Source organism: Vigna umbellata, chromosome 1 (genome assembly GCF_029865625.1).
Source record: "Vigna umbellata cultivar VRB3 chromosome 1, Vumbellata_1.0, whole genome shotgun sequence".
Classification (NCBI taxonomy): domain Eukaryota; kingdom Viridiplantae; phylum Streptophyta; class Magnoliopsida; order Fabales; family Fabaceae; genus Vigna; species Vigna umbellata.
Window position 1 is genome coordinate 68,609,037 of NC_142165.1, and position 16,459 is coordinate 68,625,495.

Genomic DNA, 16,459 nt, shown 5'->3' on the forward strand with positions numbered 1-16,459 from the left:
GCATTCAATACATCCATTATTATCATACTCATCAAAGGAAGAAAGTCGTTAAAATAAACTACTCAATGGGTAGAAATTACTCCAATGGCTACTTTCTTCTACTATTTATACAAAGCCTTTACCAATTATATATGTGTATACTCTCTCTCTTAATTTCTTTATTTTACATGTTATTCTCACCTTAACCAATTGAGAAGGAGATACATTATATAATAACTTAAGAAGAAAATTTTCTTTAACAAAGTATATAAGCATTTTTTATTGATTTCTTTAAAAATGTAAAACCATCATCTAAACATAGCCATCAGAAGATACTTGCAAAAAGAGTTCAAAAAAATTCTTAAAACACAATTTAACCCTCTTTCATTGTGTTTCTTCCTATTTTCACCTAGAGTATGCTATTTTATGTACTTTGACTTTTGTCCGTTATAACTTTAAGATAGGACGAGAAAAGTCCTATGGGTACAATATTATTGGTTATGAACATTCTTTATAACAAGAATATATAAATGTAGTTTTCTAATTGTGCATTTAAGTTTAAATGTGTCAGATGCACTTATTGCGTTTTAGAGAACAAATACAACAAATCATTACTATGATAACTTTAGAACACTTATCAAACACAACTTTTGCTAAGTAGAAAGATGCAAGGTCTATACATAATTAAGAAAATATAGACAGACAATGTAATTGCATAAGATATACGCATGAAGAGACTTCTTAACACGGACAACGTAACGTAATCTTTCAGACGAAAACCGACATTTGTTTGCACTTAATAAAAACAAAAAGTATAGTGTGCTAATGTTGGATCTAATAGAATCTGATTTTGAAATTGACCTTGCATAAACTAAATTCACCTTGACCAAAGCCTATATCACTCAACCTTAAGTATAACACTCAAATAGAGTAGATATAGGCACTGGAAGCTTAAACAACATATAAGCTTATAATAAAAGGAAAACTAGATCAAAAGTAGAATCTCATCCTTGCCTAAAGTTATGTTGACTCCATGAAAGATTTGATTCAATGATTCCATCAACACAATAGCTTATATGGATTAAGAAGTAGATAAGAAATTACGAACAACAAAAGATTGAATTACTAAACACACGGTCAAATATAATGGAATAAAGGACATGAGAAGATAAGTAAATATTCCAATTGAAAATGAGAATCCACTTAAGTGTTTTGGAGGATCGTTACTTCTATCTTAGAATATTGAGACAAGACTAAGAAAACACTAAAAGAATGTGTTAATAATAATGATTTTAGTACAACGAATCTATGAAATTATCACTTTTAATTTATAATATGATGATTTTAGGATTTTTAATTTTTTTTTTAAATATGACATTGATTTATCATAATTGTAACCATTAAAATTATGTAAAATGACATTTCTAACCCTTATTTATTAAAAATGTTAGCTTGGAACTAGAATGTTTTTTATTGTTGCTAGAGTTAAGTAATATTTCATACTTTAAACTCAAAAGACTTAAGACAAGGTAACCCACTGACAACCATTCTTCACTAATTGTAAACAAAGAAATGGTTATGTATTCTAAACTGTATACATATGCTCAACATCCATGCATGGGAGAGAAGGTTTCCATCATGTTACCTGCAACAATTCTCTGATATCGTACCCTTGAAGCTATAATTACAAACAGAAGATGAAGCATTCATAATATTGAATAAAAGATGATTGTAAATACTAACAGAATTTGCAAACAAGGAGTGATAATTAATACCTGCAGAAAAGTAAGAAATAATATCGAGTTCCAAAAGGCATGAATAGTGATGGGAGTGAGAAGGTTGTGAGTTTGAGCCTATGAAAACCCCAAAGCAGTCCCTGCGTATGCCAAAATTTCTGTTATTTTTTTCAGAGTATGTGGAGTCACAATCTTTCAACAGAAAGTAGACGTTGCTACTTTCATTTCTTCTTCCACAAAAAGTTACATAAATGTTTTCACTTCATTTATATTTTAAATGTTTGTACAAAAAATAATGAAAACAACAGAAAATGCAAGTGAAAAAAATGATATTTTCTAAATTATTTGTGAAAGTGTTAACTGTAAAACCCCAGAAAAATGGTATTTTAGAAGTGATGGTAGTCTAAAAATATTGAGACTCGATTATTTTAATATTAAACGGTTTTATTATAAATAGTTTTGTTATAAACGAGTTTCATTATTTTAAAACGTACCATCTCTCTAGAAAACACTTTTCTAGAGTTCTCTGCCTTCTCTCTAGAATTTCTCACGATTGAGTTATCTGTTCGACGATCAGGAAGTGCCTAGACGATCCTGGCGTCGAGGGCTACAATCTTAACCAGTCAGTTTCTTGTTTCCGGCCGGTAAGTCGTTTCTCCTATTTTCCCATATGTCTTTAACCTTGATCATGCAACGTTTTTCTGTTTGCATGTATGGGGTTGCTTTCCTCATCAATTTATAGCTCCATCTAGGTTTTAAGAGTTGTTTCTTATCACCAATTGGTGATATGTACGCGTTTCTAGAAATTCCTTGCGGTGCAAGCAAGCGGTTGGGGTTTCTGTGAGTTGTGTTGTTGATCAGAGGTAAGGAAAGCTAGATAATTGCTTTAATTGAAGTATGTGGTGTGAATTGATGGAATATGAGGATTAAATTGTTAGCTGAAAAACTGTGGTTTTGTGTTAGTGATAATTTAAGTAATTGGGTGAAATTCATGCTTTGTATGTTGATGGATGTTGTAAACATGTGAAATTTTTTGTGTGTATGTTTATGATGTTGAAATAGATGTTGTTAAAGTGAATGGTGCTAATTGAACTATTAAAGGAAAAGAGTAATCTTGGTTGTTGGTTATTTGGTCTAAAATAGGGTCTAAGGTAGTGAAATGGTGAGAAATGGCTGATGAACTAATTGGATGAAGTTTGGGTTGCTTATGAACTGGTTTGAGTTATGTTCAATACTTTAATTGTGAGAGAATTGAGTTAGGAGTGTGTGGTGGTTAATGTGTAGAGTTCTTGTTGGCTTAGAACTTGTTTTAAGGAAGTGTAGTAGTGAAAACTTGAGTTTGGAGTTCTGTGTGCAAATGGTCAGTTTGAATAGTCTTGGTAAGTCATATGGGACTCGATAGTTAATGCGCACAGCGAGTTGTGTCGTTGTGCGAGAAACTCCTGGTCTCGCTCTGCGAATGGGGTGCGTTGTGCGAAAGTTCTGAGTTTAGTTTACTATCTTTTTCTATCATCTTGTGTTGTACTATTGTTTGGTCTGTGAAATATGTTTGAGAGTGTATTGTATTATATAATAAAGGATAAACATGGATGTTAACTACACATAAAAGTATGTGATTCAAAGGTATGAATGGTGATTCAAAGTGAATGAAAGTATGTGGTTTTTAAGTATGGTTGATGAATGTAATTCCATGAGCCTCACGGAGAGGTTACATGGAGGTGCCCTATGTTGTGTTTCAAAGTAAAAGTATGTTCCAAAGTGAATGTTGTTGTTGAGATTCAAGTATGTTTAGAATAATGCAGGAGCTCAGTCTTGGGGGTTATCCTGAAACTCCAATGGTCTTTCATTCTCAAGTAGAGAGGATTGATTCATGTCATGAGGAGTATCAAGAGGTCATAGTCTTGGGTGCTTCCAGTATGATCCAAGGTGAGTGATAACGGACTAACCTCGTGAGTGTGGTAGGGTGAAACCCATTGGCAATGGCTTTGCAAAACAGTAGAAGCCACCACGAGTGCCCGCCATAGCTCGGTAATCATTCTAAGTCCGGACAGTCTATTCATAATAAGTGTTTTGCATAAAGTGTTTGATGATTTTGTAGTGATATGTTGGTTGTATATACAAGTTTTAAATGAGTGTATATATATGTATCGTTTCTCAATTGTACACTAGCTTACTCTTGCTTTTTTGTGGTTTGTGTTTGTTTGTTGTTTTTTTTTTTTGCAATGATTACCTTAATGGTGTGAGCTTAGGGATATAATCTTTCAGTTGTCTCAGCAAAAGGTTAGGAGTGAAGCTTGCAGTGTAGGTGGTGTTTTTATTCTTTAGGTGAAGAATTTTATTCTTCGTAAAATGGTAGTTCTTGTTATATCATTATCTATGTAATGTTCATGTTGGTAATTTTATATTACTAGATCGGGATGTTACATTAACTGAAACAGAAACATTTTCTAAAATCAAAAAATGGACTGAATTTTTTTGTTAACATAAAAAGTGACATTTTCCCTTGTTCAAATTAAATTATTTTATATTCAATTCATTATTTCCATGTCTGAAGATCATGTTGTCAAGTATTTGCACGATACCGAGAACAAACAGCTGTGGAAATTCTCCTGGTGTGAGATGTGCAAGGGCAAACACAGTGGCGCTAATGATAACAGCAACTGGTGTAGGAACCCTACAGTGAAAGTGGTGAATGAGAAAAATTGCACCAGTAACAATCAATTCACAAAACATACTTAAACAACTGAGTTGTGGCATCCATGATGCATCTAATTAAGTTAAATCTACAAATTATGCAAACAAGTATATTCACAGATATAGATTATTTTTCACAAAGAAAGCGCAAGAGAAAGTTTAAGTTTTGATTTAGCCTAACATTGCTAATCCAAATAACTCAGACCTACACACTGCTAGATTACACATTAAAAATAAAAATAAAAACCAAATAATATTTCCTAAAGATCACTGATCTCTCATACATAACATCACACGAAGCAATAGATTGTTGTTTCTCTTACTTTCCAATTATCCCACTTTCATTGTCTATCTCTCTGGAGTTAGCAGTCTCATTTTAGAAACCTTCAAATTCTCTTATGTGAACAGTATTTTGGAAAGCTCAAGTTTGTGTATAAACGAATTAGTGCACTAGTTGAAGTTTTATGAACTAGAAATTGAACCTTAAAAATATCTAAGACCAACCCTACCTTCAATGTATATATACATAAAATCTCCTAAAGGTAAAATTCCATATATTAAAGTTACCCAGGTTGATTGAAGAACTGCCACCTAAAGTATGAGTCCAAATACACCCATATGATCAGAAACCTAACTGGAAGGAAAAATAGCAACTAGCTAGCACAAGGCAAACTTCACTATACACTCTAATCAACTTTTCCATTTTATGTCAAGGATATAAGCTAACTACAGTATAGCTGAAGCTGCACTGGTTGAAACCTTCTCTGTTCAATTATCCTCCCAATGCATATCTAATTCAAAAAGCAGAAAGTCCCACTTTCAAGGCAAGCTGTAGCTTCTTTAACATGTATTATCATGATATATGGGAATTGTTAAATGTTAAGTTGTGTGTTTATGTTAATTGGGCTTAGCCCATTCTGTATTTAGGGTTTAACCCTTATCTTACATTATAAATAAACTACCCTATGTGTATGCTAAACACATAAGGGAGATTTCTCCTAATCTTCTCTATTATTTCTCATGGTATCTAGAGCACAGGAATAGTTCCCGCCAACTCCACGGTCTCCGGTACCCAGCACCGCCGCTGTCGCTGCAGTCGCCGCCGCCGCCGCCGCCGCCGCTGCCGCCGCCGTCGTCGTCGCCGCCGCCGTCGCCAGAGTTCCAGAATCGACCGACGACCACACCATCGGAATCGTCTCGGCCGGGCGACCACCGTGGTCCAAAGATCGCGGCGATCGGACCACCCACGCGCCTCCACGCGCCGCCGCAACAGTCACCGCTGCCGCCGCTTCCCGCCGCGCGTGCCGGCGCGTCGCCGGAGAGTTCCGCCGCCGGTCAGCACCGCCGTGATCGCCTCCTCGCCCTCTTTCTGGATCTGTGGTCGTTGCGTCAATCAGAGCACTTTGGATTTTTAGGGTTTCTCCCTCTCCATGGCTGCCCAACTTGATGATCGGAGTCGGTCTCGCCAACTAGGTAAAGGACGTCCAAAATGTGACCATTGTGGCAAGCTAGGCCACAAAATTGATAGATGTTATGCGCTTCATGGACGTCCTCCTCGACCTATAGCAATGGCTAATTCTGATCCACCTCCCCGATCACCGTCTGCAGACCATCCTACTTCATCAAATACCATAAATAACCCTGTACTCTTTCAGGAATTTCTCAGATGGTATGAGGACCGTCAGCACTCTAGTTCCACTACATCTGCTTCTGTTATACGCACAGGTACCCCTTTTGTTGGTCTGACTCACTCTCTCGGATCTTGGGTCCTTGACTCAGGCGCCACCGATCATATCACTGGTAACAAGTCCTTGTTTTCCTCCTTGTCATGTCCGGGTAATTTACCCTCCGTAACGATGGCTGATGGGTCTAGAGTCTCATCTCATGGTATTGGTACTGTTCATATTTTTCCGTCCATATCCATTGATAATGTACTTTATGTCCCTGGGTCTCCTTTTAACTTATTGTTCGTAAGTCGTCTAACTCGTTCCCTTAATTGTGTTATTTCATTTACCAAAGATTCTGTTTGGTTGCAGGACCGGAGTTCGAAACACATGATTGGCACAGGATGTGAGTCTCATGGCCTATATCATCTCAGCCCTTCTCCACATGTTGGCGTAAGCATGGAGTCACCATCCCTTCTTCATGCTCAGTTAGGTCATCCAAGTCTTGCCAAACTGCATCAACTTGTTCCGAGTCTGTCGAAATTATCAAGTTTGTCGTGTGAGTCTTGTCAGTTAGGTAAACATACTCGTAGTTCCTTTCCTCGTAGTGTTTCACAAAGAGCGTCATCCCCCTTTTCATTGGTTCATTCTGATATTTGGGGCCCTAGTCGTGTCAAGTCAACTTTCGGATTTCAGTATTTTGTTACCTTTATTGATGACTATTCTAGATGTACTTGGTTGTTTCTCATGAAGAATCGTTCTGAGTTGTTTTCTATTTTTCAATCTTTTTTCAATGAAATAAAAACTCAGTTTGGGGTTTCTATTCGCACTTTATGCAGTGATAATGGCCGTGAATACCTTTCTCAACCGTTTAAACAGTTTATGGCTTCTCATGGCATTCTTCACCAAACCTCATGTGCTTATACCCCTCAACAAAATGGGGTGGTTGAGCGCAAGAATAGACACCTTATTGAAACAACTCGTACACTTCTTATTCATGGTCAAGTACCCTCACGTTTTTGGGGTGATGCAGTTCTCACAGCATGTTATCTTATCAACCGCATGCCATCTTCCGTCCTAGATAACAAAATCCCTCATTCTATCTTATTTCCTCAAGACCCTCTGCATCCATTACCTCTTCGAGTTTTTGGGTCTACATGTTTTGTTCATGATTTTAGTCCTGGTCTTGATAAGTTATCTCCTAGGTCTCACAAATGTGTCTTCTTAGGATTTCCACGGTCACAAAAGGGCTATAAGTGTTTTTCCCCTTCCCTCAATCGTCATTTTATCTCTGCTGATGTCACTTTTGATGAGTCTTCTTTTTACTTTTCACATCTATCTTCTAGTTCTGTACCTCTCCCTGTTACTGTTGATATTCCTCTTATATGTGATCCTCCTGGTGATGCTCCACCCATTTTGTCTTCTCCTTCTTTAGACTCTCATTCACCACAGGATCATCCTTCACCTCCACCCCTTCAGGTTTATAGTCGCCGTAATCGTCTCCCTCATGACTCACTTCCGGTGCCGCCTCATGTGTCTCCTCCGGCTCCAGCAACTGAGTCTGACTTGCCTATTGCCCTCCGTAAAGGTATACGCTCTACCCGTAACCCTTCCCCCCATTATACTGTTCTTAGTTACCACAGATTATCTCCATCTTTTTACACTTGTCTCTCATCCATTTCTTCTGTGTCACTTCCTAAATCTGTGGGTGATGCCTTAACTCATCCTGGCTGGCGTCAAGCTATGCTGGATGAATTAAGTGCTTTACAGAAAAGTGGAACTTGGGAGCTTGTCCAATTACCATCTGGAAAGTCTGTTGTTGGTTGCAGGTGGGTGTATGCTGTCAAGGTTGGCCCTGATGGCACAATTGATCGTCTGAAAGCTCGACTGGTTGCCAAAGGCTACACACAGATTTGTGGTTTGGATTATGGTGATACTTTTTCTCCAGTGGCAAAAATGACATCTGTTCGCCTATTCATTGCCATGGCCGCTCTTCGACAATGGCCTCTTTACCAACTTGATGTCAAAAATGCTTTCCTAAATGGTGATTTGCATGAAGAAATTTATATGGAGCAACCGCCTGGCTTTGTTGCTCAGGGGGAGTCATCTGGATTGGTATGTCGTCTTCGCAAATCCTTATATGGCCTAAAACAATCTCCTCGGGCCTGGTTTGGTAAATTCAGTTGTGTTGTTCAACAATTTGGTATGTCTCGCAGTGAAGCGGATCATTCAGTGTTCTATCGCCACTCAAGTGTTGGATGTATTTACTTAATAGTGTATGTCGATGATATTGTTCTCACAGGAAGTGACTATCTCGGCATCTCTCAGATGAAACAACACCTTTGTCATCATTTTCAAACCAAAGATCTTGGCAAACTCCGGTACTTTTTGGGTATTGAAGTAGCACAATCCAATGATGGTATTGTCATATCTCAGAGGAAGTATGCATTAGACATCTTGGAGGAAACAGGGTTAATGAACTGTAAATCTGTTGAGACACCTATGGATCCTAACATCAAACTCCTACCAAATCAGGGGGAGCCTTTCTCAGATCCTGAACGGTACAGAAGATTAGTTGGTAAACTAAACTATCTTACTGTTACTCGTCCTGACATTTCCTTCGCAGTCAGTGTGGTGAGTCAATTTCTAAACTCCCCTTGTGAAGACCATTGGGATGCAGTTGTTCGCATACTGAAGTATATTAAAGGATCACCTGGAAAAGGTTTGCTATATGGCCCTAACAACGATACAAAAATCGTTTGCTATTCAGATGCTGATTGGGCTGGTTCCCCTTCTGATAGGAGGTCTACTTCTGGATATTGTGTCTCTATTGGTGGCAACCTGATATCTTGGAAAAGTAAGAAGCAAAGTGTTGTGGCAAGGTCCAGCGCAGAAGCAGAATATAGAGCTATGGCATCTGCTACATGCGAGCTTGTGTGGCTTAAACAATTACTTAGTGAATTGAAATTTGGAGATGTCACTCGCATGACACTTATATGTGATAATCAAGCTGCTCTCCATATTAGCTCTAACCCTGTCTTCCATGAGAGAACCAAGCACATTGAAGTTGATTGTCATTTTATTAGAGAAAAAATCATATCCGGAGATATCAAGACTGAGTTCGTTAACTCAAGCAACCAGTTGGCAGACATATTCACCAAGTCCTTACGAGGACCAAGAATTGACTATCTTTGTAACAAGCTTGGAACATATGATTTATATGCTCCAGCTTGAGGGGGAGTGTTAAATGTTAAGTTGTGTGTTTATGTTAATTGGGCTTAGCCCATTCTGTATTTAGGGCTTAACCCTTATCTTACATTATAAATAAACTACCCTATGTGTATGCTAAACACATAAGGGAGATTTCTCCTAATCTTCTCTATTATTTCTCAGGAATAAAAGAATGCTAAAGTCAAAAAGAAAAACAAAAAACTTAAACAACAAATCAACGGGTATGAAGGCAACAATACCACTTGGTCAGAGAAGTCATAAAGAATCCTCGAAATACAGTCTCCTCAAGGAGTGGAGCAAGAACACCTGTGATGCCCACTAAGCACGTAGTACTACAACGAAAATGAACACAATCAATCACTGGCTTAAGAATCCAGGACACAGAACCTAGATGGAAACTTTTGACAAATTCCCTTCATTAGCAGAAGGAGGGACTATGATCTGAAATTACAGTCCACGACTGCAATGTCAACACAATGTTATGGTTTTGGATACCTCTGTAACTGTAATTTGGCTGTATACGCCATATTTTACTGCAAATGTCTGCAATTTCTGTAATCAAAGCATAACACTGAAACTTCAATTTAAAATAAGGGAACGGATTATGAATATGTTAAATTACTTGAGATTTGAAGATCCAATTAACGGAAGCAAGCGAACAAGAGCATCAGTGTTTCAATACTAATGCCATTTGAAAATCAGTGACCCTAAATTGCCTCCTCCCATGCTACAAAGAAAATAGTTTAACAAGTAGAAACCAATAATTACATCTGCATCTGCCAGTAAAATTTGAAAAATAGAGTATAAACCTCTCTTTGTGGGGTTTCTCCACTGAAGGAAGACACAGCAACTCCGGTCAATGCAGTGGCAATTATGGAACCAACAAGTCCAACTCCAGCCCATAAAAGCCAACCCTTCTGAAGATTGAAAGGCTCCCTCAAATCTGTAACAATGTTTTTACCATTGAATGGGAAAAGCATCAGTGCCTAACATGTTTTAATTCTTCTAAATAGAAGCCAATTGCAAACTAAACTATGGATTAAAAAGAGATTTAAACCAACCTGATGCAACAAGACAGAAATACAGCAAGCTCATCAAGTCACAAACTGGTTTGTATTGGTAGCAGTGAACCTCGTCAAATTAATAATACTTTAATAAGCCTTAAGGTTCGATGCCAATCATTAATATAAACATTGATGAATAACTCTTGCTTGAGCACAGTGTCTATGATTGCAGACAGTCAATTGCTCTAGATGTACTAAAATAATAATCCAGCTTGTATTAAAATTCACGCCGAAGTTATATTAATATCATTTTGAGCTCTAGATTGGTTGTTGTAGCTATAGGCACTATTCTCAGCCCCGTGCAAAAATTGCTCACGTTAAAAACCTTTTGCCTATTTCCAGATATAACTGAAATGTTCTTAAATGATAATACCGTATTTGAAGAAGTCTTCAGGAAGTGGCTGGAAACTGTTGGCAACACTATAAATTATTCCAAGTACAACAGCAGTGGTCATACTGCCAAGACAATAGGAGAAAATAAGATAGTAATCGATAACTTTATGTACTTTGTCTTCAATAACAGAAAAAAAATTGGAATAAATATCAGGTATAGACAGTAGAAAGGCCAAAATGTGTTCCATACTTTTATTGTGTATAGATTGATCTGGTTGACTCTTATACTAAAGTTTAAAGCTATAGGAAATAATAATAATAATAATAGTTCATGCAATTAAGAAATAGTATGTTCACTTATAATATGATAAAATGCATTTAGTATCCTTGAGTATCAATGTCTACTGAGTTGCACACCATTAATATTTCCTAGAATTTTAGCTTAGACCTAGGTCAAACCCACACAATCAATTTGCAAGGTAGGAATTGTCCAAACTTTATATACTCCATTTAAGTTATATCTTTAGTTGATGTGACACTAAACAACTCTTTAGTTGCAACTAAGGCAACATGCAAAGAAGTGGCACAACTAAGGCAGGTTAGGGGTCACCTAAATTAAGGTATCCTCCCGACACTCTCACTCATGCACAAGGTTGCTAGAGCGTGGTGAATGCAAGTAATTAGTAATAAATCTAGAATAGGCTTTGATACATCATAAAATTTGTGCTTAGAACCTAATTCATCCCTACAAAATTAAATTGCAAAATGAAGATTGACCAAGCTTTATAATCTGTGTTTAAAGCATATTATCAGTACGGGACTAAACCACCACCCGTGAGCTATAATTAAGGAAACTCCAAAGAAGTCACAACTAAGGTAGGGCTAGGGTGGACCGCAAGTAAGGTCTTTCCAAGTAGGAAAAAATTGACCTGCTACTAAATGTCCCCCTAGTTCATCAAGAGCCTATATTACATAGACTATACCATAACACTCTCTTTCCTTTCTAAATATCTATTAGAGATCACATATCTTACAACCTCATCTTACAATTTGATTTTGTGAGATTGAGATAAACTTAAATTCTGTAAAACCCCAGAAAATGATATTTTAGTAGTGGTGGTAGTTTAAAAATAGTGAGACTCGGTTATTTCAATATTAAATGGTTTATTTATAAGTAGTTTTGTTATAAACAAGTTTCATTAACCATCTTTCTAGAAACCACTTTCCTAGAGTTCTCTGTCTTCTTTCTAAAAATTCTAATTCCTTGATCATCTGTTAGACAATTAGAAGGTGTCTAATTGATCACGACGACGAGGTCTACATTTCTAGCTGATCAATTTCTGTCAGAGCAAGTAAGTTTCGACTCCTTTTTCCTCTCTCGTTCCTAATCTATTTTTGGAAGAAGCAAGTGTCGTTGCATGTGTAATCTTGCTTCTTCTACTCATTCTTGGTTAACTAATGTTCTAAGGACTCTGTCCACTTCCAATTTGATGTTTTGTAGGTGTTTTTAGACTTTTCTTGTGTTTCAAGCAATCAAGGAGACGTTCGTAGAGCTTTATAATTTCTTGTGAGATAAGGGAAGCTAGACCTTGTCTTAGTTTGTGTTTGTCTTATAAATTTTGGTATCTCTGTAAGTTATAGACAATTTTGAGAAATTGGTATGATTGTGTGTATACTATGTATGTCTAATTGATGATTTTAATAGTATGATGTTGTGTATAATTGGTATAGTGTGACTGTGATGCTTGATACTGTTATGATTGGGTGTGATAATGATGTTTTAGTGTTGGAAACTGAATTCAAAGTAGTTGTGAGGTGAAAGGGTTAAATTCTTCAGTTTTAAGTCTAAAAGTGGGGTTTTCATGTGTGAGTTTGAGAAAATTGGGGACTGGGATGAGGAAATTACTGTCAAGGTATTGTCATGAGGTCAATTGGGACTTGTTGGATGTATATGGTGATTGAAATCTGATGTGTAATGGAAAAAGGTAGTTCCTAGTAGAAGTTTTGATGTGTTTAGTGTAGCAAAAAGGGGGTTTTGAGTAGTGAGAATTGAAGGTAAGAGGTGGGGGACTGTTTTGGACAATTGGGAGTTGATTAGGAAGACTATTATGACTTATCTGGGCTGTTAAATGAAGAAAATCTGATGTAGAATTTGTTATGGGCATGTTAGAGGGAGTTATTAGGTGTTTTTGGATAAAAATGAGGTTTTGCATTGTGAGATTTTGAAACAACAAGTCTGGGAGTAAACTGGGATGTTGGAGTGAACTATCTAGTGTATTATGACTTATACATAAGATTGGTTTGCTGATATGGAAGTTAGAAAAAGGTAGAATTGAGTTTGGGAAGCTTAGGTAAGTGAAATTGGGTTTTGGATGACCATTTTGAGTTAGAGATATGTTTTCTAAGGTTTTTAAATGTTTGGAGGGTCTTAGGGGTATTTAGAAGTTAGGGGTAAAGTGTGCAAAGTCAGAAAAATAAGTGTTGTTTGTTCTGATAGCGCTTGAGCGCCCAAACAGAGCACTGAGCGCCTATTTTTAGTGGCCAGGGCGCTCACTCCAGCCCCTGGGCGCCCAAGCGCCACTGGACGACCCCTAAGCGACACTGCATCAGTTTTCAGGGTTCTGGATATCAATTTTGGACGTTCTTTGGGTCATTTTGGAGATTTTGGTCCATTCCGGAGCTATTGGTGAGGGTTTCAAAGTTGTTTTCCTTGTCTAAGTGTGAGTATCAAGTTGCTATGAAGAAAACTATTATTGTGTGATTTCTGATGACTTGTATGGGTGTTTCTATTTCTTTAATGTATGATCAGTAGTCTCATGTATTGGTATACTATGTGAATGTGAAGTGATCTCTATGGTTTCAAAGGTATGGTATGGAAGAGAGTTCCAAGGAGGAACTTCTCAGTGGTGGTTTTAAGTAGTATAAGTATGAATATGGAATAATCAGTCTTGGAGTTCATCCTGACATTCTAATGATCATCCATTCTCAAGTAGAGAGGGGTGAGGCATGTGGTGAGAATAGCAGGAGGTCCTAATCTAGAGGCTTTACCTTGGCCTAAGGCGAGTGATAACGGACTAACACTTGTGTGGTAGCTTGGGGTGGGCCAGCTGTTTCACCACAACAAGTGCACGAACTGTCATAGCTCGATATTCATACTAATCCGGATAGTCAACTCAAAAGGTTGTCATGCATAAAGTGTTTGGTTGATTTAGTGTGAGATATGTATCATTAAGTAAAATGTTTAATATATTTTTGATTTATTATGAAAATGTTTTGTATCACTAGCTTACCCTTGCTTTTGTCTTTGTTAGTTTGTTTGTGTTTTCTCTTTTGCGATGATCACCATAAATGGTGTGAGCTTAGGGAGAACGTCTTTGCAGTCGTTCAGTGTGAGGTTGAGAATGAAATAGCAACATAGATAGAGTTTTCTTCTCCAACTATAAGATCTTCTTCATCGATAGTATGTAGTTTCTAGTAAGTTAACATTTATGTAATGTTTTATTTTGGTAGTTTTATTCTACCAAAATGGAATGTTACAAATTCCACTTTCTAAGATGGTATCAAATTGTGAGAGAGTGTATTGGAGATCACACATTGATGAGTGCAAACTTCACTTTACAAACTGGTTTTGTGATATTGAATTATGTTTAAAGTTCATATTTTAAGAATCTTCTACTCTAAAATTCAATAAAAGCACACATTACAAAGTAAGTATTCAAACATTTCACAAGTATGCAAGTTTTGAGCAAATGGGTGGCAACCTAAAAACCTAATGCGTATCAATCACTTCCATGAACATCATGTGATATATGCTATAAAAAATGTGGTTTCACATCTTATTTGCAAGTCAATGACTAATAAAAAACACTTCACAAAAAAGTGGAAATAGTTTCACAATTTACCAACCAACTTCAAAAATTACGAAGGTAAGAGAGTCCAAAGGAGTATCATACCCCTGATCCAACAAAAGTATCTCTGCCTTGTCTTCTAAACTTAGCACATCAGGTTTGATCCCAGGATATGGGAGAGCAACTGCTTCAGTCAAACCTGTCAACACAAAACTGCCTGGGAATAAATTAATAGCCCAGCATACAACAAACAGTAACATAGAAATCAATTATAACATATAATAAATCAATTGACAGTGAAGATAAGAAGTCCCCAAATGTTATCTTCTCCGAAGATTTGCATTATTTAAAGTTCGATATGAAATCATAACAGCTACTCAAAACACACCCTAATCCACAAGCAAGAGAAGTAAATGAAACTGTTTGCCATTCCCAAGGCACCTCCCATCGCCTGAGAATAGGCCATTCCAATCCCGATTCCTGAAAAACGGACAAAAGATTACAGAATTTGATTAGAACGCACCGATAACATTACTGTTGTTTATACTATCATCAATAGTACATGGTCATGCATGACAAGATTACTAATTAAAAAATATATTTAGAAAGATTTTTAATTGATTGGCAAAACAAAAAATATTTATAAATAATTTACGAAATTAAATTGTTTCATATATCATTGTATACAAAAGCAAACAACATAAAGATCTCTAACTCGTAGTTTCACTCAAATACACTCAATTCAGACATGCAAAGGGAATCATATTATGATAGTAAATTGGTATTGAATGCACTAAAATCCCAATCACCATATACCCACTTTAAAAAAACCGCTCTTCTAATTCTTCGTTTTCTCAGCCGATCACAAGTACCATATAAAATCAAACATATTTACTCAAAATGCACGGAACTTAAAGTGCATAAGACAACTATTCCCACGACAATTTGTGAACTCAAATTCATAAGAATGAATAAATAGTAAAAAGGGTAAGAGAGCAGAGTGCCTTTTCTCCAGCGTTGAAGAAGCAAACCGAAGAAAGGGACCTTTTGGAACTCAAATTCAAGTGGTTGGGGAGAAGGGGGTTTCTGTGGAGAAATGCGTGGCTTTGTTTTAAGATGGTTTTGAAGGAAGAACAAAACTTGTGGGGACCGATGAGGGGGGAAGGTGATGGTGAAAACAGAGAAGAAGCAATTAACATTGAATTTGAAAGCATTATGTGAGGTGGAGACTATGAAAGTTTGAATCGCGAAAGAAGAACTTCTTTGTATGTTAATCCTTCTGATGTGTGCCCACGAGCAAGCAGCGGATAAGGCCGCTCACTACAGTTCTAGTTTCTGTACTTCAACTACAAAAATTCGGAATGAATTTCTCAATCAATAATATAAGGAAATATATATATATAATATCCACTAAAATTTCTTAAATTTTAATTTGAGTAATATTATGACATTCAAAGAAAAGTGTAAAATGGTGACTTCACACATAATACAAAAGTAAATAGTGATAAAATTGTAAATTTTTGTATTTTTTTTTTCATGAAAAAAAGAGAATAATAAATAAATAAATAATAATATCAAATAAATGTAAAATATCTATATGTGTCAAAAAATAATTTTTTTTTAATTTTTTAATTACTTTATTCAAACAAATCACTTTATTAATGTACGGAATTTTAATTCTTTTTTCTAAGTTACCTCATCAAACACAACTTCGACGTGGAAGAAGCAATAAAAAGTTGGCAAAGAAACAAAGAATTATACTTGATCAAATTTGTAAACAAGTAAAATAAAGTAATTGTTAAAAGTTTGTCAAGAGAGGAAGTTCATAAAAAATTCAAGATAGATAAAGAAGTTAACATTCAAAGTTGATAACTAAGATGATAACTAAGATGTACAATATGTGTATTGAA

At 36.4% G+C, this 16,459-nt stretch overlaps 1 pseudogene across 1 annotated transcript; it reads right to left on the bottom strand.

Moving 5' to 3' along the window:
• Window positions 1-1,385: 1,385 nt before the first annotated feature.
• Window positions 1,386-15,905, bottom strand: LOC124844908 (uncharacterized; annotated as a pseudogene). The gene is made up of 10 exons (XR_015783504.1): window positions 15,554-15,905; window positions 14,938-15,029; window positions 14,655-14,762; window positions 10,742-10,824; window positions 10,114-10,247; window positions 9,927-9,985; window positions 9,544-9,636; window positions 4,298-4,389; window positions 1,755-1,855; window positions 1,386-1,657 (listed from the first exon to the last, which is right to left on the bottom strand). The product of XR_015783504.1 is annotated as an uncharacterized LOC124844908 (transcript).
• Window positions 15,906-16,459: the final 554 nt, after the last annotated feature.